Genomic DNA, 23,953 nt, shown 5'->3' with positions numbered 1-23,953 from the left:
CAACGAAACCGATCAGAAACTGTCTATTAAACCCTTTCACGGTTCGCTTCACTCCCCAGAAAGGAGTTATATCGCGTTTTCGACGCTCTGTATCACTCTGTACAAACACATAAATCAAATTTCACGAGCAGAATCGTAAAAAGAGAACCGAGTGAAAACGCGACTCCACCGGTTATTTTCGTCTGTTCGTGAAAGAGCGCCGATCTTCGTCGATCCGTTTCTTTCTACAACTGTACGTTCCGTTATTTGTCCCTTGGATCTCGAGAGGATCGATTTGTTTGTACACCGCGATACCCAGAGGAAAAATAAATTTCTCTCCTCCGCGGACCTGTTGTAATCAGATTAATTAGCCGAGAAACAGTTTTGCGCGTTTGTACGACGACGATAATCGAATCTCACCGGAGGGATCGATGCTCGATTGGTGAAAATCGACGAGCTATTTCCTTTCTCCCTTGACACTGTCGATCGACCTGATTTCGTTCCTTTTCTAATTCGTATCTCGACGGAACACCGGGTTTTGCAGCGGCACGAAAATAATTCGATATCTGATATTAATATCGACAAGTGGAATCGTTTGACCGTTGCTTTAAAATATTTTTCAATGGGAAAGAATCGGGGGGATTACACGTAAAAGGCTGGTATTGTTTTCGAATTACGTTTTTCGTAACGAATACCGTGTTTTTAACGTGAAATTACCGGAACGAAAGTAATTCGATAGTGATAAATGGAATCGTTTGATTGTTGCTTTAAAATACCGTAACACGCAAAACAGGCTGTTTATTGCTTTTCATATTACTGTTGGATACAAACCCACCGTGACATGACCCATGGATGCGAGCCGCTCGCGTTGCAATCTTCGGTAAACACCAGCGCATCGCGAACACACATTTCGCCAAATATTAGACTTATACGGGAAATGGCGCATTAGTATAATACACGATAATAGTGAAACAGTGAGGTAGGAATTTGGAATAAAATAAATATAACTAAAAATTAAGGTGATTAACCCCTTAACTTGCACGCTCGAGTTAATTCGAGCGCGCTAAACAGGCCAAACTGTGCACACTCGAGATAATTCGAGCGGCGTTGTATTTGATGCTGCTATAATTTTTCACACTCGAATATATTCGAGAATTGAAAATAACAATGTGAAAGCTAAGAAAAAGAATCGTGTTATTGATATTTATCATTTATTTTTTTTATTTTTTTGCCAAAACAATGTTCTAAAGTTTGTTTTTTTTACATTAAAAAAATTGATTTTTTTTGGCCGGTTTTTTTAAAAAAAACTGTGCGTTAAGGGGTTAAAGTAGTTGAGTCATTTAAGTGGCAAGCTAAGCAGCGATCGTTGAAGTGAAGGAGGTGTTGAATTAAATAGATCGATACATGAGATGGCATTATTAACATTAATAATCATTCGGTTGATACCAGAATGGTATCCTAATACTGTGGTGTGGTATTACTTGTGGTGGGCTGTTTTGTAGTTTAGTTCTTAATCACCTAGAATCTTTTATCTCAACCCCTCTCTAGTCGCTTCCGCGGTCTCTTCTAATCCCTATAAATGTAGTACCGGGGCCTCCATTCCCAAAAATAGGAAACCGGCACGGGAGAATATGGAGGGAGTGCGCAAAGCCTCGGCTTGCTAAGCCGAAGGTCCCGGGTTCGATCCCCGTTGGGTCCCTCGATATTTTTCCGTCGTCGGTTCCTACAAATGGGGGCTCATCCAGGATGGAGGCATCTACGGCTACACGAAGCCCCAGGCGCTGTGAGATGAGAACATGTGAGAGGGCTGCTGCACGTCTCCCAAAAATGCGTTGTTCCGGCTGTGTGCCACTGTGTGGGAGAGTGTGCCCGAAAGTGTTGAGTTGTGTTGCACTGAGGACATTCGAGGGCGAATGTAAGTTCAGGATGGCCGAGTGTAGTATCGAGGCCTCCATACCCAAATAGGAAACCTCGAAGGGAGAATAGAGACGGAGTGGTTGGCGTAGCGCGCAAAGCCTCGGCTTGCCAAGCGATTCTCGTTGGGTCCCTCGGTATTTTTCCGACGTTGGTTCCTACAAATGGTTGGGGATGGAGGCATCTACGGCTACACGAAGCCCCAGGCGCTGTGAGATGAGAACATGTGAGAGGGTTGCACGTCTTCCAAAAGAGCTGAGAAACAGAGTTTCGGCTGAGGGAGTACCAGTGTGTGAGGAAGTGTACCCCAAAGTGTTGAGTTGTGTTGCACTGAGGACATTCGAGGGCGAATGTCAGTTCAGGGTGGCCGAGTGTAGTATCCGAGGCCTCCATACCCAAAAATAGGAATAGGAAAGAAGATCTCGGGTTTGAGTCCCTCAATATTTTTCCGTCGTCGATTCCTACATAAATACAAGCTCAAAAGCGGCGACAATCATTATTACCAGTATCGTCGTGCAACTCACAACTGTCAAAACTTGAATAAACCTCGTTATTAAAATTTTAAAGGTGTTGTACACATTCCATCACCCGGAATCCAACATTACGTTCGAAGAATTTTGAACACGAGAGCGAGTAAAATGCATTAATCACGAGGCATTCTTTGAGTCTGGCGGTAAGATGAAAAATTTCCGGTGAATTTAAAGTAACTCCTCGGAAACTGAAATGAAAACTTGCCAAAAAAAGAGAAAAGGTAGATATAAGATAGAGCAGACACGGTGAAAATAAGGAAGAGTAATGAAATATTCATACGAACAGAAAACAAAGTTGGCGAAATGAAAGCCAACCCTGTGCAGTTAATATCTCGAGCGAAACGAAAGGGAACGATTATTCTCGTTAAAAATATCAAATTGCCCTTCAATCTCCTCGAACTTCCCTCCAAACGGAACTACTACTCGCCGTCATCTACATTTGTAATTCGCTCTTCGGAGAAACAGAGAGTAACAAACGAATAAAGCTAATAAGGACGAGCAGAGCTAGAGACAAAGAGAGATAAAGAGGAGAGAGAGAGAGAGAGGAATAAAGATGGAGAAACGGGCAAGCAATCATCTTTGAAGACTTCCTGCCGCGTTTCAGTCGGCTCCCTGGGACAGTTAAAGCCACGATACGATTCCCAGAGGTCTTTAGAGCAGAGTTGCAATCCCTTCTAGGACGAGAATTCGGCATAATGTATCGCGAGACCTCTGGAACGATGTATTATTCATCGGTGCTGTCATCTACCTCCTTGTTTTTCCTCCCTCCTTTTTGATCATGCTCCGTCCTTCCCCTCGTCCTACCTACTTTTCTACCCGCGAACATGTTGGAAACTTCGATAACGTCGCTTTGCATTTATGTCGTATACCGCTTCTGTCGCAGTTTCAGAGATTGATGCGATTTTAGCGAGCTTACGTGCCGGCTGGAGGGATGGAAAGAAGAAGATTCCTCGGCGGAGGTTAGGTTAACCTTCCTGAACTCGCGTTATTTTCTGTGCACAGTGTGGGAATGGTAGGATATGGTTACGAAGCGATAGTTGCGTGAACGAAGATTGCTCGAGCTATATAGAGAGATAGGGGTGTGAACGGAGAATGCTTGGCCACCCAAAATGTTTGATGGACGTGGCTGAGTGTTTTCGAAGAATGTCCGGATAGAGTGAAAGAAACTCCGTTCAAAATAAGAATAACCTCGCTCTCGGGCCGATTTTCGTCCGTTCTGCGCATAGACAGAGAGCGTGAGAAAAACGTAGGCGGTTAAGTGGGGGGTTTGGACGTTCTAGCCCTGCCTCAGGCACGTCCCATGCGCGAAGCGAGGTTACTCTTATTTTGAACGAAGAGTAGAGGAAGGAAGGAAGAGGCGCGCGAGGATCGGGAAGAGAACGGTCGGCGAGTGAACGTAGCGTGAGTTGTGAGTCCCTAACACTGTGAGCTTAGAACGTTGTATCAGTTTCACATCGAGATATTTAGAATGTACAGACTTCGTTAATTAACAGAGAGTTCGAAAAGTCGATACCTTCGTCAATCCCGGTAAATCCTACAATAGTGACTCGCGTTGGTCTCACACTGATTTTTAAAATACCTGTAGTTTGGCAATTGTTTCTAGAAGATAAGCGAATTCCGATTTCCTCGATCTGTGAGACCCGCCACGCGAGTCTAGGAAGGTTAACTCAGCCATCGTCTGATCTCTGCGTTATTTTCACGCTGAGCAGATGACCCAGTCTGCCTGGAAATGTCAGACATATGTGACGGAAAAAGGTCAGCTGGTGAAGATGCTAAAAAGAGTCCTTTTATGTTCGAATTGCACGTGACAGCGATTATAGGGGCACTCGTGTCGGGTTATTTAAAGGTGAATGTCACGCGAGTGGTTTATTAATTTAATTAACGTTATTCTCGCGTGTAATTCTTAAAACGAATTGCTATCTCACTGACTAGTGCATTTATCTTTGCACTCGTTTCTCATTCCTCTCGTTTCGCACATTTTCAAAGGACATGCAGTCACGTCCGCTGAAATCCTTGCCTGGCCACGTACACACTCTTCTTTCGCGCTATAATCTCAACCACTTTGCCCCAGATACTCTTCTTTCGCAGCTCTAAACACTTCCTTCGCGCTTCTGTCACTCTAGCCTAAACATCCCCGGATCACACTTCAAACTCCGGCTAAGTTACCGTACTCTAACTCGTTCCAAAGATTCACGCGAAACTTCCGCTCTGAGAACGCTTCGCCTCCGAGTAACGTTAGAAAGAAAATTATCGATGAATCTCCAGTGAGGTGTATTCTTCGAAACAGAGAACTTCCAAGAGACTCGCGTAGAATGTTCGAAAAGAGTCTTATCGATGTACAAATTCCAACAAATTCTCCCAAGATCTGTCGTAACCAATATGTAAAAGAAACATTCTCGAGCAGTCTCCAACTCGACGATTCTATCTTCGAAAGAAATTCCTCCGACGATACACACACTCTCGAAGAATAAAACCCGCTGCTTGAATATCAAATCGCGTGCGGACACTTGAAACATCAAAAGTGTCTCGGTGCTTCCAAAAAACGAGCGCATCGGTGTTCACCCTTTCGTCCTGTCAACCTTCCAAATTATACTTCACAAACATAGAGAGGGAGGAGAGAGGGGTGTTGCGTTTCTGCATGCGTGGTAGCTCGATAATAATTCATATCGCGTTTTCCCCCCGGTGTCGGCGACCGCTTTTATCGCGCTGCCCTTCCTTCCTTCGGCCGAAGATGAAAAAGAGGGACAACGAGGGAGGAGAGAGTGCGGAAGCTGCGCGGAGCTGTTCTGGCCACACGCGCGTTCCTCGCGAAAACAACCGCGCGCGCGTCTTCGAGCGTTTCAAGCGTATCCAAACCCTCTCTTTCCACCCTTTTCCGTTGCAACGTCGTTCCGACGGTTTTTCACCGAGGCTTTGTGTACTTCCTGTCTCTCCGCGTAGCGGGATTTGTTCTTGACGTTGGTAATTTCTTCTTCGTTTTATTCTCTCTCTCTCTCTCACGGTTTTCGTTTTTTCTTCCAGTTGGCTGTTTCTCCTTCCTTGTTTCGCGACGTTCGAATTTAAGAGACCACCGTGCCTGACTCGCGGAACCCAGACAATTTTCCTACTTCTCAGACGGGATTTTTCTTTGTTAGCTAGGCAGATTTAGGGGTTTCTCTCGATGCGATTCTTTTAGGACGCTCAATTTTTCTACTTCGGTGTGAAGGTGTGATATTCGAATCGAGAGTGTTTTTGGGAAAGTTTTGCATGCTTCTGTGTTTGTTTAGTGTTTATCTTGGGAATGTGGGATAGTGGAAAATTGGTTTGGATAATATCTCAATATTTCACTATTAATTTTGTAACTTTGCTTTCTTTAATTCCTACTGGACAGTAGTCAAACGGTTAAAGAGACAAAGTGCCTATTTCTCTTGCAGGACAAGATTTCTTTTTATCTGCAAATAAATTTTGACTATTAATGCCATAACTTTGCTTTCCACCGTCCAAAATCAAAGGGTTAAAGGGACAAAATAACTCTTTCTCTTATGGAACATAATTTTTAACGCGCAAATAAATTTCATTTACTGGCAAACCCTAGAACGACACATTTCACACTTAGATCTCCACGAAAAAGGTTCATTACGATCCCAAGGATGTTGATCGCGAGATCCATGGGAAAGAAATCCGCGATATTGGGAAAGCGATGAAGCCAGCGGCAGTGTATAAAACTGTAGGAAATTTAATAAGCCAGGCTAAGAACATTCCTACACACACAGCACGATATTCGTAGAGTTAATGTTCCACGAGAAGGATCCAGGGAATAGAAAGCTTTAATATCAGGCCCCCATATCCTGCTGCGGCGGCTTATAAAGCCACGAGAGAATACCCAAAATAATCTTCCGCCGTACACTTCTTTTTACAACAAAGCCTCCCTTTCTGCCTTTCTTCCCCCTCGTCTTTCCCTGGTCTTGGGAAATTTTTCGTTGCCTGTGATCTTTCGTCACCGCCGAACTTAATGTCGCGTCTGTAGGTACGGTGTTTCGTGTTTGCAATGTTTTTCCATTAACTCTCTGAGGCACGGAATTTTAGAAAGTAAAGAAAACTATGTTGCACGGAAATTTTACTTTTATAAAATTTAACAAAGTTGGTTGATTTTAGCTAACAAGGAAGTAAAATTTTTAATTACAGGGTGGGACTTGAACGCCCCTCTGTGCCATATGGATTCGTGAATGGTATTTGTTAAAGCACATCTTTTTCCCAAGACACAGAGGTACTTTGCGTAGAGTATAAGACCATTGCTAGCTGGTTTAACCCTTTCGCGACAAGCGCCGGTTATATCCGGCATCCGCTAAATGCTTCACACTGGCTAACGCCGGGTATATCCGGCATCCACTAAGCGCGTCGCATTGGCGCGAATTGACAGCACGCAACATTCCCGATACATCCTCAAGTCCTCTGCTGTTCCAACGAAATCCTCTAAGATTTTACACGGACACACTGGGAGCTCAAAAAACGCGGGACACTCTTAACGCGTACGGTGTGCACTAATGGCACGGCGACCCGTTCGTTAGTGGCGTACCGATGGCTAGTTCCGCCGGTTTAATATTTTAACCTCTGTTCTAGTAGCACTTGTAATTTTTCGAGGTGGTACAGAAAATATCCCACCGTGCATATTTACGTATCGAAAAGGTGGGACACTTTTTATCCCTCTATGCCCCAAAGAGTAAACAGAGAAGGTTCTTCGGAAACAGAAGAAAGTAAATTCTTTTAATGCAATTGGTGTGTGAACATTCTTCTTTAATTCCTAACTACAGATATCTGTCTTCGAGACGTTAAATGACTGACATAAAAATAATCAAGGTTTTCTGCAACATTTTGTAATTCCATAATGTTATATATAAAAGATTAGGTTTTTCTTTGAATGAAAATAGTGCATCGCCCACTCGATCGAAAGTACTCAAAGACAAGGCTTCCACAATTCTCCGCACGATTGCGACAAAGAAATAAAAACTCAGATTCGTCGTCGAGACGAGTGGTTGTCTGGAAAGACACGTGAAACGACAAAGAACAACGTCAGACATTCTTCCCACTCTCGGCGATATTCTCCCGAAGCAAGAGCAACACGAGGGTAAATAGATTTCACGCGAGTCCAAGCTGTTAGAAATTCAGCCAGGAATCTGAGCAGTTTGTCCAACATTTTTCTTCCGACGTGGAACACGAGCACAATGGTACTCCCACGTTAACCGAGCATAGCATAACTGAAACGTCTGATTGACTGAAGCCTAATTGCCTCGATGCTCGCAGTCCAATTACAAACAGACTACCGACGGATGCCTGATTGCTTCCGGAGTGCTTGATGCCTCGCTGATGACTGACTGCTAACTGCTTGGAAGTTCGAGCGACTCCCAAGGATTTCAGGTGACGATTGATTAACTAACTAGCGATTCGTACGCAAAGTACGCCTGTCTGTCTCGTAAATGTCACTGGAAACCCTGTTCATCCACGTCCTTCCCAACGTTTCACTTCGTACAACCCGGCGAGAACCACTGAGAGTCCGAAACCGAGGAGAACAATATCTACTTGTTAGCGCCAGCGTGATCTTTTCGTCGAAATCAAAAGGTCGGGAATTCCAACGTTTCGGTAATTGAAACGAGCAAATTAAAACGTGGAATTTTGTTCGAAAAAAAAAGAAAACGCTAGTCCCGTTGAATATTTCGCGATTAAACGAGATCTGGAGCAAGCAGCCAGGCGAGGAACGCTCAACGCGAACCACGTCCTCTTCAGCTCTACTCTAATTCCCCCGCGAAACGTCACCGGAACAATTCTCTCGCGGAAACACGCGGCAAAAGTGTTCGCAAACTTGATTTTCCCCCGTGCACGCCCCTGTAAACACCCACTGTACCTCTTTTTTTCCACCCCGAACCAGAAACGACAAATGTCATTCGTGTTCGCGGAAAGCGCGTGAAAAAAATCAACCGAACTGAGCGAAACCGAATTAAAACGCAACGGGGAAAAAGAAGCGAAAATAGTGGAAAAACGAACGTGTGCACGGATTACAACGTGGTGGGTGATTCGCTGAAAAAAAAAAAAAAACAACGAGTCATTGTTTCCCTCGGTCCAAACGAAAAAAAAAAAAAAGGGAGGAAGCACCTGGAGGGAGGTGAAAAACGCGTGGAAATTTTCGCTGTGCATGGTGGACGTAGAAAAATAGGGAAAAAAATGCGGCGTGAAAGGTGGAGGAGGAGAGAGTGTGCAGGTCGATTACAAATGGCGGACGACGCGTTACAAATCGCGAAATTAGCATTTGCCCCGCGGCCATTTCCGATTTTCGCGCCGCAACGACGACCGGTCGACGGTTTTGCAATTTCAGCACGAGCCGGCGACTCCGTTGCGGTAATCCGCAATGGCAGCCCGTGCGATATCGCAATTATGACGCTTCTGAATAAATTAGTCGGGCGTCACGCGCCACTGTGCGCCGCGTTTAACTCGATACCCCGTGGTCCACGTGTCACGTGTGTGCTTCACCAGAGCTAACTGCTGCCCTCTCCCCCCTCTCTCACCTATGTGTATCGATTTTTCACCGTATCGAGCAATCCACTCGACGGAAATCTTCGGTGAAAATGGCCGGAGTATTGTTGCGGCGATGCTGTGCAGATATAGCCTGCGTCGAATTACTTACGCTCAAGGTCGTTCTGTATAGCCTTTGTTGGATATGTAAACAGTGGGGTATCGCGGCGTATATTTGTTCTGTGATTCTGTTATCAAGTTTAGAGAGTGTTTCTCTCGTGGTGATTTTGAGTTTGTAGGTTAATCGGGGTGGTTATGAGGGAGAGGGAAGAATTGAGGTGTTGATGTAAGATCTAACGTTGGTACGTTAAGAGAAATCAGGTATTTTATAGGTTATAGACTAATATGATATACGTTACCAAGTGTTGCGTGACTCCCACTAATGAGGTGAGATAAAAAAGTTGTATAGAGTGACAATTTTTTTCGCGATTTGCACAAATTGCAATTTTTTCCAAATTTTTTGCACACGTCGTCTGGTATGCTAATCCTTCTAATTTCTAAAGACAAAACCTGAAATCGTTAGGTTCTGTTTTGAAAGAGTTATACTATTCTAAAGAGTGTCAGAATATTAGTGGGAGTCACTGTATGTGTGATACACTACTTCCCATGAAAATGCACAGTTTGAGTATTTAATAAATATCAGGTACGTACAAGTGCATGTAAAACTCCAAATAAAGCGACAAATTTTAGTACGTAACGAAATTTTCAAATTAACGTGGAAGAGTGCAGAAGGGAAAATCAAGGCTTCAATTAACATAGAAGTGCGCCAAAAAGGCTCGAATAACACAATGGAACAAATTTTCAAATAGCAGCGAAAGGGTTAAAAGCGTAAATGGAAATAACTCGAAGAGTATCCCGAAGCACAGAACGACACCTTTTCAAACACACAATTTCCAAACGCGATTCGAAAATCTCCATTCTGTTCTGTATCATCCTTACGGGGCAAAGGGAGCAACCAACCATCCACCGAGAGAGCCCGGGCATCGCGTACACAAAATCCCAGACAGAAATTCCAGCCTCTAAACCACCAACATCCTTCTGTACACACTATTCCGCCATTATATTTCTGCGGCAGAGTGCAAAGGAGGAAAAAAACGAGGTGGAAAGAGCGCGCTGTACCGGTGAATATCAATTTAAAACCACTTTTCGACGCATCCCACCAATTGCTTACACGTACACCGCAGTTGTTTGTAATCCTCTTCCCTACCGGGGCCCAGGCTGTTGCTTTATTATTTCCTTCCTCCGTTCTCTATCTATCTCTTTGTTCGTTCAATTTGCCACTGTGCACCTACGATATTACGCGCGCGGCTGCATTATGCACCGAGATACCCGGGTTCTACGGCACGCGCGTTTATCAAACGGATGAAAGCGGAGAGAGAGAGAGAAGAGCTTGACCGCGACGTTCTTCTCGACGTAGGGGAAAGTTTTCGAATCGGTGGAAAGGACGATAACGCGATAACACGGGGGATTCCACGGACGGAACACGCTCGGGGATCAATCCCTTCCGTGGCCTCTCTTGAATCGCGCCAACCAGGATCATCCCCCCGTTAACCTCTTCGCGACGCCCGCGTATTTCTCCGCTTTATTCTCCCCGATGCGCCGTTCGAGCTTCAGAGGTACGATAATGTCCCTTCCTCGTGGAATTTTTACCCGTTAACGCGCCGGAACGGCGTGGATTTTCTTGCGAATGGCAATCATATTGTTCACTCGTGGATTATCCCACGGAGTTCCTTCGACCTCGACAAGTAAACCTGGTCAAATTTGTACAGACTTTGTGAAATAATAACGATTCGACAGTTTCTCTAATTTCGTTACTGATCGTTTCTAAATCTTCCATTTTCCTCTCGATTCGCTGAGTCGAATTAGTGGAATGGCCAGTGTATAGCCTGCGTCGAATTACTTGCGCTCAAGGACATTCGCTACTTTTAAAATTATACCTACCATCCGGCCACTGTTACATTTTTTTTTGTAACGGTGTTTATTTTGTCTAAATGAAACACATATACACAACAGAACGATAAGTTAAATTTTCCATTTTTCCGTCGATTCGCTGAAGCGAAATCTTGGAGTGCCTAGCCTTGTCGCGGTGATACTGGAGATATAGCCTGCGTCGAATTACTTGCGCTCAAGGTCATTCGCTAGTTTTAAAATTATACCTACCATCTGGCCACTGTTATATTCTTTTTGTAACAATGTCTACTGTGCCAAAATAAAACATATACACAGTGGAACATTAAACCTAAATCGATCAAAAGTATAACACACGAAATTGCGGAAATCAATGGCTGTCTACTATACATAGCAATAAAGAATTTGTTACCTGTACTAAAAGTTTAAAAAACTCGTACAACAGTGGCATCGAGACTGTACAATTATCTTTACCACCACGCCATCTCGTAAACCTTGAAATCCTTTTCAAGACCGCCTCCTGTACACCACCTACTGTATCTATCTCGCGGCGAAATTTTATCATCGGCGAACATACGCGGCTGGAAATTCCCACGTGCCGAAAGGCACTTGCTCGTTCGTACTTTTTGCCGCAGTAATTGTGGCGAAGTGGCATCGGCGTGCTCCAGATTCCGCGACGCCGACGAACAAAGGGCTGTCACGAAAATATGACGCTCGTAGGGGCGTTGTTATTCGACAAAATTATTAATGCCTCTACCTCTCACCCTCTCGCTTTACCCCTGGTGGCTGGCTGTTATTACCGGAACAATTACTTGCTGCGCGGCTTGTTTAATGTAATAAGCCAAGCGATACGCCCTAGAACGTATATGTAGTTTGGTAATTACGACCTGGGGGCCCGATGTTATGGAGGCGCACAACGAATCCGCGACTAGCAACCGACAACAGTTTTCTCCCTCTACTCGGCCGGTTGCTGTGGATTTGTTAATTACGCCAACCGCGAAAGTTGATCCACGATTAACTTTCAGCTGCTCGACTGTTCTCTCCTGCAACGGTGTTTATCTCGTCAATTTTCTATTAACCGTAGAACCCTGATTACGCGATCTTGATTATCAGAATTTTTCGGATCGTCGGATCGATCGGTTTTCGCGTGAAAGAAGATCGTTTAGATTCTCTTCAGTGTCTATTCTTATTTCCCAATGTATAATACAACGTAAAAAAGAATCAGTGAAAGAGTTCTCTTGTGTCTTTTCAATACTTCGAATTAACAAGCTATCTGTTAAATTCCCGTGGAAATTTCTCTAAAGGACTGTTCTCGCTTTACGATAAAAAAAAAAAAAAGAAACAAAACTGTACATTTACGAAGAGGATAGAAAAGGGGGAGCACACAGAACAGTCGTTCGTCTTCGAATTTTCCACGATAAACCCGTGTTGCACGTAAATCACTGGCTCGTTAACTGACCCGCGGAGTTATCACAATTTTCTAACGCCTGAGCCCACCTCCCGCGAATAAGGTTGATTTACAAGCCGGCGAATCGATCGCGAGACGCGGGGAGTAGCAGCCTCTACGGCTCCCGCGAATAGGATCGTAAATCGCGGCCCAGTCTGGGATTCAAGCGTCGGAATCAGCGAATAAATTCCCGTGGGCTTGGCCGCTTTATTTATTCATTTATTTGCTTATTTATTTACCGACGTGAGAGCGCCAGTTGGGCCAGTTGTGCCGCCACCGAGGTCCGGAATTACGAGAGGAGGCGCACGCGGCGCGCAGACCTCTGCTCGCAATCTAAAATTCATTTTCGGGATGAATCCAGAATGTACGGCAGGCGATACCGTCGAAGCTATCCCACAGGAAGTCTCCCCGTGGTCCTACGATACTGTTGTAATTTCCAACCTATCTGAAATTCTGTCCTCGAGTTTCGACAGGAAACGAGGAATTTCTTTTCCGTTCCATCTTCTTTTTTTTTTTCGTCCTGTATATACATATCTCATCATGGAGTGTGGCTTTTGTGTTAGCGGTGGAATATCTCAAACAACCTCTGGGAGTCCCAAGACATTGATTTACTCTCGTAGAATTTCTCTGAATTTTGCATTCCACTTGGAATGGTAGAATGCACGGTATTATTGTGTTGCTGCGCAGTTTTCTCCCCCGTGTTCCACGCCACTTTGTATTCCCTTTTTATCGCGGTTTCTTATTATTCCGAATTCCCAAATTCGTGCACTTCGGCGACTTTTTCTTCCTTAGACATTTTGTCGAGGATCTTGTTATATTATTTCTTAGTTGCCTTCCTGCTGTAATTTTCCTTTATCGATTTTCACTTTTCTCTCCCAAATTCCCCCTTTTATTTGTTCGTCTCCAACACACGACTATCGTACAATTTTTATTTCCCAACTTTTATTACGGAATATTCCGAGGCACGCACGGAAGATCGTCATATATTCCATACTCTTTTTAAATTTATTTTTCACTGTTCGGTAATTTGTAAAAATTCACAGAATCACGATTTCCGCGCCGATGGTTCATTTGCAACGACTTTGGAATATCTTCTTCGATGAAAAATATTTTTGGTTGTAACACGGGGTTTCGAACCCGGGTCCCTCGCGGTGGCAGACGAGAGCTCTGCGCGCTTCGCCAACGAGACCACTTTGACTCTATTTCCTATACACGGGTATTTCACCGACGCGAACTTACTCGAGCTATGAAATACCTTTCCAAGGATCGTGTACTCGCCAGTATTCGTGCGCAGCATGAATATCTTCAAATAGGAGTACACACGACTATCATTTTCGTCGCGAAACGAGAAATTACAAGGTTCGAGTTCTTAGCAAATATCTTCCGCTACCGAAGAATGCTTTCCTCCGCTCCATGAAAACCCCCTTTTAAAGCAGCATTTTTCAAGAATTTACTCAAGTCGCATTGCGAACGTAAAATACATGCAACGAATAAAATTCTCGATCCAGTTGCTCCATGTTTCAAATTCTCACAACTTTTCTCTCGAACTCTTCTGTCGAAAAGTGCAAGTAAAATCCTTTCCTCGTTCTTCGTCCCGCAAACACAACGAAATCTCTCTCCTATTCCCAACGGCACGACAAAACCAAAGGACAAAAAAGAACGACACAGGAACATTGCCAACAAACAAGTACAGAAACAGAATGATTCGGATCGCGCTGAAAAACACGCTGTTACAAGAAGCACGAGCAACAGATCAACAATCCCAGCAACGAGAGAGAGAGAGAGAGAGGAGCTAACCACCCCATCGTCATGTTTCCATCTCCAGTAATCCACGTGTACGATTTAATTCGATGCTGGTCCCCTTTGAAAGGAAGAATTCAGGCGGAACAAAAAGAACGAGAGACAGAGTAAGCAGCGAGCAAACGATAGGGGAAAGACAACGACGTGGAAACAAAAGGAGGACGGCGGAGGGAAAGAAAAGCCACAGAAACAAACCAGCGGGCGCGATTGTTCGTCGGTTGCGTGTGGGCTGAAGGCACCACGGCTCGTATTGTCGTCCCAAGTTTTCGACGATTGTTTCAGGGAACGAAGGCAGCCGATACACGCCGGGATCGGGAAAAATGTCGGCTCCGTTTGAAAGCTCCTCCCTCTCTTCAATTCTCTGTTTTCTCTATTTTACCCTCGGTTCGTCGTCTTTCTCTCTTCTCGACGACCCTTTCTCTCTGACTCTCGACGGATGGAAAATATGGATCGGAAAGGAAGCGTCGCGACGCTCCCGGGAGCGGCTTACCGAACACGAAAATCGCCGCCCTTTTGTCCTGTGATTTTTACGACACTGTGGCAGACGTCGACTAGCGGGACACGCCAGGTATTCCACGGAGGATTCCACGTCTGACTGAAATGAGTTCCTTCCTGTACTGCTGATTTTTGGCTACGCGGTCCGCAGGAGTTTCGAGGGAAATGGAAAATTTAGTTTCCCAGGGGATTTAATGATTTGCGAATGTTTGCCGTTGTTCGTGTGTTTGTAGAAGGAAATATATTTGGTGTTTGGGAGAGGTGGAATAGAAGTTCGACAAACAGGCTGACATTTGATGATGTGCTAATTAAACTTTGTCCGAATGCAGCTCGAGAAATGTGCGGAAACACGATGGGATAAATGGGCAACGATCGAGGGTGATTTGTTGTAGAAATCGTTCTGTGTTACAGAGTGCAAATGTTGGAGGGGTTTGTGAATTGTCGTGGAGAATGTGAGACAAAGGTTTGAAGAGATTTGGAAGGCCGTTGGTATTAATTATATGTACTATAGCTACTTTGTCACTTTTCCTCATAATTCTAAATGTAATTCCTCTTCCTCGTGCAATTCTAAACAGCCTCGAACCATTAGAAGTATTTAAAGCACTAGAAAATGTCGAATTCATAATTCCCAATTTTTTCACAATTCTAAATGTAATTCCTCTTGCACGTACAACTTCATACAACCTCAAACCATTAGAAACATCGAAAAACTAATAAAAAATGTTGAGTTCAGCCTCCGAATTCGTTCTTCTCAATCTTCTCACAATTAAAAATCTAATTCCTCTTGCACATACAACTTCATACAACCTCAAACCATTAGAAACATCGAAAAACTAATAAAAAATGTTGAGTTCAGCCTCCGAATTCATTCTTCTCAATCTTCTCACAATTAAAAATCTAATTCCTCTTGCACATACAATCTCATACAACCTCAAACCATTAGAAACATCGAGGAACCACAAGAAAATGTCGAAATCGACCTCCTAATTCACAATTCCAAACTTCCACACAATTTCCAATCCAATTCCTCTTGCACACACAATTCCATACAACCTCAAACCATCAGAAACATCGAGAAACCGCAAGAAAGCGTGGAATTCATCCGATTTGTTTCTGCTCGTTAAGCAAAACTGCGCAAACATAGTCAAACAGTCCGCAGATTACAAGACGGGAGGAAGTGCGCGAGGATGGAAGCGCTAATTGCAAGACAAATTCACGAGGAATACGAGGACGAGTGGAAAGTTTGCAGCCCGTTTAAATTTCCCACGCTACTTATCGACACACTCTGGCAAACTGAAATCAGAAACGCGACCATCCAGAGACCCAGCCCCTCTCTCTCTCTCTCTCGCAGTTCCAAACGAAATACACGTGGATACACAGGGCAGTACCTATTATAGGGGGGCCACCTATACACAGAGAGGAATATATAGACTGGTATCACTTTGCAAGAAGTTTAAGTTTAATTACCGGCTGATATGCGGCTACGGTTGGGAGCTGTTTACGGGAAACTCGCGAATGACCACGGACACCGCAACTTTCCAAAGCTCGTGGAATGTATTAAAACCTCGCCGAACTTGACGGAACTTTCGCCCGCTCCTGATAATGATGCCAGTTAAAGGGAGGAAACGCGGCGTGTCACGCTACAACACGATGGAAATGTTGCTGCAGCGGTTTCTACCGAGCCACGTTTCAACGTGTCGCAACAATGTTTCGCTCGTTCTTTTCCTAAGTTTCACTTGTTTATTTGTTGCAAAATTGACCCAACTGAGGTTCGAAAAAAATATTATAAATTGTTTTCTGCTACTTTTTGTTACGTTTTCTTCATAAAGCAAAGAATTACTGAAAACTCTTTTTTTATTATGTGAGAAAATCCGTCCAGAAGACGGTGAAGCGAGCACCTTGAAGCCACGCCCAGCGCGCGCTCGATGGGGGTGACTCCGCCCCTTTGGGTCTTTCCCTGGGCCTGTTCGCGTAGGGGTGGACAGGGATCGGCAGGACGACGCGTCCACACTCTTACCGAGACCTTCAACGTACACCTTTGCAAGCGACGTCCGATTAATTAGGTTCTGAGTGGAATATATTGTTGCGGAAAACGTCCCTACTCCGAGTTAGAGTACCTTCTGACTATTAATTTTTCGTTAAAACTGAGAGTGTACTGTATACTTTCACCCTAAAAGTAATGACTAGACTGCGGATTTTTATGCATTTATGTGGGAAGTTTAGCCTCGGCGACGACGCACGGGGCACAGAGCCACGTTATCGCGCTCAAAAAACAAACAAGAGCAGCACGTTCGAGGAGAGCGTCGGCGAGAGCGCGGACGAAATCGAGAGTCAAAACGTAGCCGTTGAATCGGACAGTTGTCCGTCGAACCGAACCGTCATATTTATATTTCTTTATGTACACTTATTCATTATTAAATCCTTCATAGTTTCTGTTATTTTTCCACAAGTTTGAGATTTCGTTATTCTACCCCGCAGACCATCAAAATCCTACATTTATAGGAAATTTAGAGATGCAAAATTGCACAGTACTATGAAACAATACACAAAATATCCAAATTACAGTGATTTTTATAATACCTGCTAAGTGAAATAATTTTCTGCCAAAGTTCTACTTTTTTTGCTATATTCTCAAAAATCTAAATTTGCATAAAAATTGACTGTCTAGTAACGAGTACACGATGCATCATTTTATACTCACACTACCGGCCAAGAGTTTGGAATCACCTCCCACTTTTCATCAATATTAAATCTGCCGATTTGAAGTTTATCTCAATTCTACATTTATCAATTTATCGCATATCAATTGATTCGAACTGTGATGCCCGGTTTGCTCCAGTTCCTCGAAACTAGGAGCAGATATTGGGGTATCGCCGAGTTAAAACACTCAGGGACCGTCGTTGCGTGAAACAGAGCTTTATTTAACAGAGATTTTTCATGATACGTGACGTGCGCGTGGTAGAATGGAGAACGAACGCGGAAATGGAGAAAATAGGGCTGTTTAAAGGTTCTGGGAAGATGGACTTTGGGTGGTGACTATGCAGGAGAGTTGCAAGGTGAAGAGTAATGGTGAAAGTGGGTGACTAGTGAATACAGATAAAACTAAGGACTAAGAATGAAAATATTTGAGGGTGTAACAGAACGATAAAAAATTCTCAAAGTCGCTGACCCTTTTTCTGGAAATTTTTCTGTGAATTGCAATGCTCGGCGATTGCAAACTTTTGGCCGGTAGTGTATACTTGTTTCATCAGACACTATTCCATCAAATCCTCCACCTAATCGTACGCGAGAGAAAAGAAGAAAAAGGATTCGCGCAAACAACACCAAATTCTTCCCCCGCTTTTTGCTCCACGTTTTTAATTACTCTCCCTCTTCCAACCACTTCATCTCGTCGTTCTTCCTCCTTTCACCCCCACAATCCCCCATTCCGCTTCCCTCTTTCTTTCCTTTTTGCCGTTTCTCGTTCACCTGCCTGCACTCTCCAGCCAGTGCCGTTTCGAGCACGTGATTTACTCGTACTGCGTGCGCCACAGCGTTGGGAAAGGGGGCCGGAAATAATGATTTAAGCGGGAAACGCGAGCGTCGCCGATCCACCGCGCGAAAATATTCGCGGTTGTTTCTAGATTTCACCTGCACACACACTCCCTTCTCTTCCTTTTTCACAAATCTCTACGATTTTTCCTCTATTTTCTTTCGCCTCTCTTGCTCGTTTCACGTTTTATTTCAGCGTCGGTGATTTTAAGAGTGTTTTTCTCTCTTTGCAAAAAGGAGAAATTTGAAATTGAAGAAAAAGTGAAATTAGCAATTAAATAAAAGCTCTCAGGAGCTTCGTCAGCGTTCGATTTTTGCGGGGACGATGATAAAAATGGCCCCGGTTTGTGGAAATTCGCTTCGGCGCGGGTGATCACACGAGCCAGGCCGTATAGAATGAGAAATTTCTGTTTTGCTTTTGCTCACGCTGACCGACTCTCTTCGGGCAAATTCTATTAACCGACGGAAATATTTAACGTATCTCCGTTTCGGCCGCGGCTGACAGCCGAGAACAAAAAGTCCGCCGGCTCGTAATGTCGCTCTTAACTCTGGATTTCAAATGGATCGTTCCCAGTTTTCTTTTTTCCAGTAATAACCGGACGGTTTAATTGGACGCTCAAATAAACGCGTTACGTGGCAGTTTAATTGCATATCACACGACAATTAAGCAGTAATTCGGGATTATTAAGGGGCAGATTTTCGTTGATCGAATGAACGTATCGGTGAGTTTTATTTTTCAGAGAAACGAATGTGAAGAGGAAGAAAAATATATCTGCTGATTTCTCCCTTCGATTGAAGATTCTATTTATTTTTTAAATTGCGATACCGAGGAACGTGAACAGTTTTATTTTTGAGAGAAATATCTTTCGATTCTAAGATTCTATTTTTTTTTTAAATTTCGATTCCTTCAGATTTTCGAGAAAAATTGCGACACTCTGGAGTGCGAACGATTTTATTTCTGAGAGAAACACCTTTCGATTCCAAGATTCTATTTTTTTTTTAAATTTCGATTCCTTCAGATTTTCGAGAAAAATTGCGACACTCTGAAGTGCGAACGATTTTATTTCTGAGAGAAACACCTTTCGATTCCAAGATTCTATTTTTTCCTCTTTTTATATTTCGATTTCTCCACATTTTCGAGAAAAATTGCGACACTCTGGAGTGCGAACGATTTTATTTTTGAGAGAAATATCCTTCGGTTCGAAGATTCTATTTTTTTGAATATTTTGATTTCTCCAGATTTTCCAAAAAGACTGCGACACTCAGGAATGTGAAAGAGACGTTCGACGGTCAGATTTACGATACACCAAACTGCCGCAGTTATTTCCTTTCCACCCTGTACCTTCTGTTTCGCCAAATCTCCCCGAAAAATCCTCGTCGATCTCTCTCGTCCCGTTCAACGTTCATAAACCTCAACGATAAGATTCGCGAATGATCGTCGTAAAAACGAAAGCAACGGTTTGAAATTGGCAAGAAAGTAGTTCGACTGGATTCGAACCTTAAAATCGTCGTTTCACGTGGACATTATTAAAAGAACGATTCGATTTCCTTTAAATAAGAAGTTCCACGAGGATCCACGTCGCGATGAATCTTCGATTACTCGAAATTGCAGGCGAGAGGAGAGCCAGTCCTCCTCGTTCCTCGACGACCAAGTTTTTATGACGCCGCGTAAACTGCGGAATATAGAGTAGAGTTTTAGCCAACCTCTCGGGTCTCTTTTTGCCTCGTGAAGGGACAAGCTTGTTTCTTTACGTCCGTGGCAAGGGTTGAACTTCGATATTGACTCTATCTATGCTCGATAATTCGTTCCCCCCTTCGAGTTTCCACCGCGATATAGCGGAAGAAAGTGAGACTCTGACAGCGATTGAATATACTCTGTGCAACACCCTTGTCTCGCGATAAGGAGACACAGTTGGGGTGCGAATTATGGTGGAAATACGGCGGAAGAAGTATCGCGTTTGAACGTTGATGAAATTGAATTTTTCGCTTTGTATCAACCATTGCACCGATCAATTTTTCCTCCGATATTGAAAGCTGTTCCGTCGCGCAGGTACGGAACGCTGGGGTCTTCGTTCACCGGGTTTATGGCACGCTCGCACGAGAAGGTTATTTTTGAGAACAAAGTAGCTCCGCGAAAAAATAAGTAATTTCTTACAGAACAATGCCTTTAGAATTTCGACTTATCCGCGTCCTCGATAACCGAAGACGTGTCATAAACCAGGTATTCCTGAAGGGTCAATCCACACGCGCGTATAACGGCACTTTCGGCCGAGGGTTGACCTGGCGGGAATTTCCGACGCGTCGCCGAAGGACAGCGAAGATTCCACGCACCCGCAGGTAGGGCCCCACTCCTTCCAAGGAAAAGCGCGCTAAGGGCGCAATGGAAGGGTGAGTGCCACTCAAGGGGCACGTTGATTGGTAATTTGTGCGTACGTGAAAACCCAATCAGCGTGCCTTCTTGTACTTGGCGGGGCAGTCACAGTGGACTCCGGAAAAATTTCGGCAATCGAGAGACATTCGCAAGGAGTCACTCGTGTGAACAAGATACTCTCTCCAGCCTTTCAAGTACAATTCGAGTCTTTGAAACAAAATCGTCAATCGTTCGTGACGCACTCTACGTTTTGCTAACGTTCGAGCAAAGTAGATTTTGAACTAGTTACCCAAGATTAATTTGGCGGGTAATAAGTCGTGAGCGCGAACAGTTTGAAACGATCAAACGACCACGCGACGCGACAAAAGCACTTCTGTCGAAAATAATTTATGAAATCTCATATTTGAAAATTATATATGAAAATTTTACATTTGAGTTGGTCAAATTCTGTTCAGTATTGTGTAATCAAGATTTTATCGAAAGAATTCCTCCACCGATACTGAGAGCACCTAACGTTCTGAAATATTGGAGAATCGACTGAAAATTTTCGAAACTTCCGTGAAGAATAAAATATTAAAAATTTTTTAAATACTTCAGAAATCTCATTAAAAAAAGTAAAAAAGAATACTTACGAAATCTCGTATTAGGCTAAAATGTGAAAATTTTGCATTTGCGTTATCGATGATTTTATCAAACGAAATGAGAACGAACTTTCGATGAACTTTCGGAGATGACCCGCGCCACTCAAAGGGTTAAATACGCAACCAGGCGGTTCCTTTTGATTCCGTAGGTACATATGCAGAATAGACAAAGTTCGTCTTTGGTCTTTGAGCAAATTGAACAGAGGATTAAATGGTAAAACAGGCGGGATCGATTCGTGATACGTACGTGGATGCCTGCCTTTGATCTAAGCAGTTGGATATCGCACAGGCTTCGAGGCGCTTAGACACGATTACAATTGATACTGTCTGAGGCCTCCAGGTGTGATGTTTCACCGGTATTGTGTCTAACTTCGTCACGGTATATAGCGATACCCATAGTGTACGGTGTTCCCATGGAAAGGCATTTGGACGTTAACAAGGGACCATTCTGACGTGGTAATCACCGATTTTCGTCAAACTTTCGTACATAATACTTCTCAAAAAAATAATCGACGCGTATTTTTCTGTATCGGCTAAGATCCACGGTGAAGGGATGAAAATTGCTTTCAAAGTTGGAGACAGTATGTAGGTATATCTAGTCTAATATCTCGAGAACTGTTGAAAATAAAATTTGTTTCATTTTTTAGTTGAAAAATACCATTCTGTCTTCAATAATTATTTAGTTGAATATTTTGAAAATTATAATTTTCTAGGTTTACTACCCCTATCTTTGAGGACGATTTTCAAAGGTTCGATATGGACCATTGGCGATAAAAAAAAAAAATACGCGTCAAATATTTTTTTCAGTACTACCATGTACCAAAGTTTCATCGATATCTGTGATTATCACCTCTGGATCCACTGAAATGGATCGTGCATGAGAATTTCGTTTCCGACGAGAGGAGAAATAACAGAAAATCTGCGTAATTTCTCGTCGCGGTATTCTCCAATTGTCCTATGCAAAAAGAGTTTAAACGTGGAATAATTCTCAAGTTGGAAGATCCCAATTAAAGAATGTAAAAGAGTATAGCAAACGGAGTGTTTTAATATGTACACTTTTCCGTAAGTTCGAACACGAAGGGGGGGAATAGAGGGAGAGAGGAGCTGCGATAAAAATTCGAGCACTTGTTACATTTTGCTTGACAAGTGGGCGACATTAACGGGAGAGAAGCGTGAATTTTCACCGCTCTTTCATTTCCTTTTCTTCGCCCGCCACCGGTCCTACTCGATACTTGGAGCACCCGTATTATTCTCGTTCCCGTCGAAACCTCTCTCGACTAATTAAATCGATTCTACACCTCGTCGCGCCTTAAAGAGTCCTCCAGAGAGATTGTATTTCGTGGATTACCGTCTTTCGCGTAATGTGCCCCAGAAATTTCTCTATTTAGATTACCGTACTTACCTTTCTGTGTTTCTCAAAATTTCTGTATTTAGATCACCGTATTTACTTTTCTATATTTTGGAAAATTTCTGTATTTAGATCACCGTATTTACTTTTCTATATTTTGGAAAATTTCTGTATTTAGATCGCCGTATTTACTTTTCTAAATTTCCCAAAATTTCTATATTTAGATCACCACAATTACTTATCTGTATTTCTGAAAATTTCCATTTCGACTCAAAGTTTAAAAAAAGGCGAATTTTGAACAAGAGTGAACAGAGCTCTGAAGCAGTGTAGAACGCATATACAGCGGGGAAAACGAAGGACCCAGGTAAGCAAGGGGAAATTAAATCGCGAGCCGAAAAAACACTAGATTCAAATTGACTGCGAGCTAAGCGTTCGTGCACTTAATCTCTTTGTCGCGTTAACAATTCAACGAGACAAGTAGTTTAAAGGAAAAAGCAAGCGACGAAGAGGGTCGAGGAGAGGGAAAGGACACGGAGTAGCGGGAGGACTTGTTCCTGCTTTCAAAGTTCCACGTGAAATTTTAACTGGCTACTGGGTAGTTTGTTAAAACTCCTGTTCCCTTCTTTTCTTCCTCTCTTCTTCTACACGTTTTCTTCACTTTCTCCCTTCCTCTGCTCATTTTCTCTCAAATTCTACCTCGTGTACTGTTAAAAATTCAAAAAACGGCCGCGCAGAGCGAGCGATAAAATAACATTCGTGAAATCGGAACGAGAAAACGAAGAAAAAATGGAAAATAAACACAGCACGATATTGCCACAATTTCTTTCTCTTCGATATATAGAAAATGCAGTCTGAATAATGTTCAAAAAATATAACAAACACAGAGAAGCTGATTTTCAGCAAATTGGCGAAAACGCGAAGAAAGTGATAAACACGAATGTAAAAAAAGAATGAAACAGATGATCAAAGACCATGTGCACGAGGATTTTCTCCGCATAAAAGTTGCATAAACGCAGGCGTACCGCAGCGTCTAGTAAAAATATTTCTCCCAGGAGAATAGAGCCGCGGGGCGGTCCAACGAAGAAGCATACTTCTCTCCCGGAAATCTCCCTGATTATTCGAGTTTACGGCTGAAGATCGCCGGGCCACAGTGGGGGTAAATGGGAAAACCGCGGTTGGAGAAAGGGGGGAACGACGGTAAAAAGTTTGGAAAGTCCAGGTTAACGAGTTCGAACAAGCGGAATTGGATGACGCGGGTAAACGATGGACGAAGAAAGCTAGTGGAAAACACAAGGACTTGCGCGTGAAACGAGAAAGAAAGGGGAAAAGAGAGAGAGAGGAAAGAAAGGAAGGATGGATCATCCGTCCTGAATTAAATTGGCCGCAGGAAAAATGCTCGTGAAACCGTGAAATTACCATTTTGAGGCTCGCGCCCGGCTTCAAAGC

The 23,953-nt window shown here is 43.4% G+C and overlaps 1 protein-coding gene across 1 annotated transcript in view; it reads left to right on the top strand.

Annotated features, from left to right (window-relative positions):
• Positions 1-23,953, top strand: part of LOC108576501 (prolyl 4-hydroxylase subunit alpha-1-like) — a 221,164-nt gene that overhangs the window by 123,460 nt on the left and 73,751 nt on the right. The window lies entirely within an intron of this gene.

The sequence above is a fragment of the Habropoda laboriosa genome, unplaced genomic scaffold (genome assembly GCF_001263275.1).
Source record: "Habropoda laboriosa isolate 0110345459 unplaced genomic scaffold, ASM126327v1 scaffold291, whole genome shotgun sequence".
NCBI lineage: Eukaryota > Metazoa > Arthropoda > Insecta > Hymenoptera > Apidae > Habropoda > Habropoda laboriosa.
Note: the sequence above shows the minus strand (reverse complement) of the source record. Positions and strands in the feature narration are given on the sequence as shown.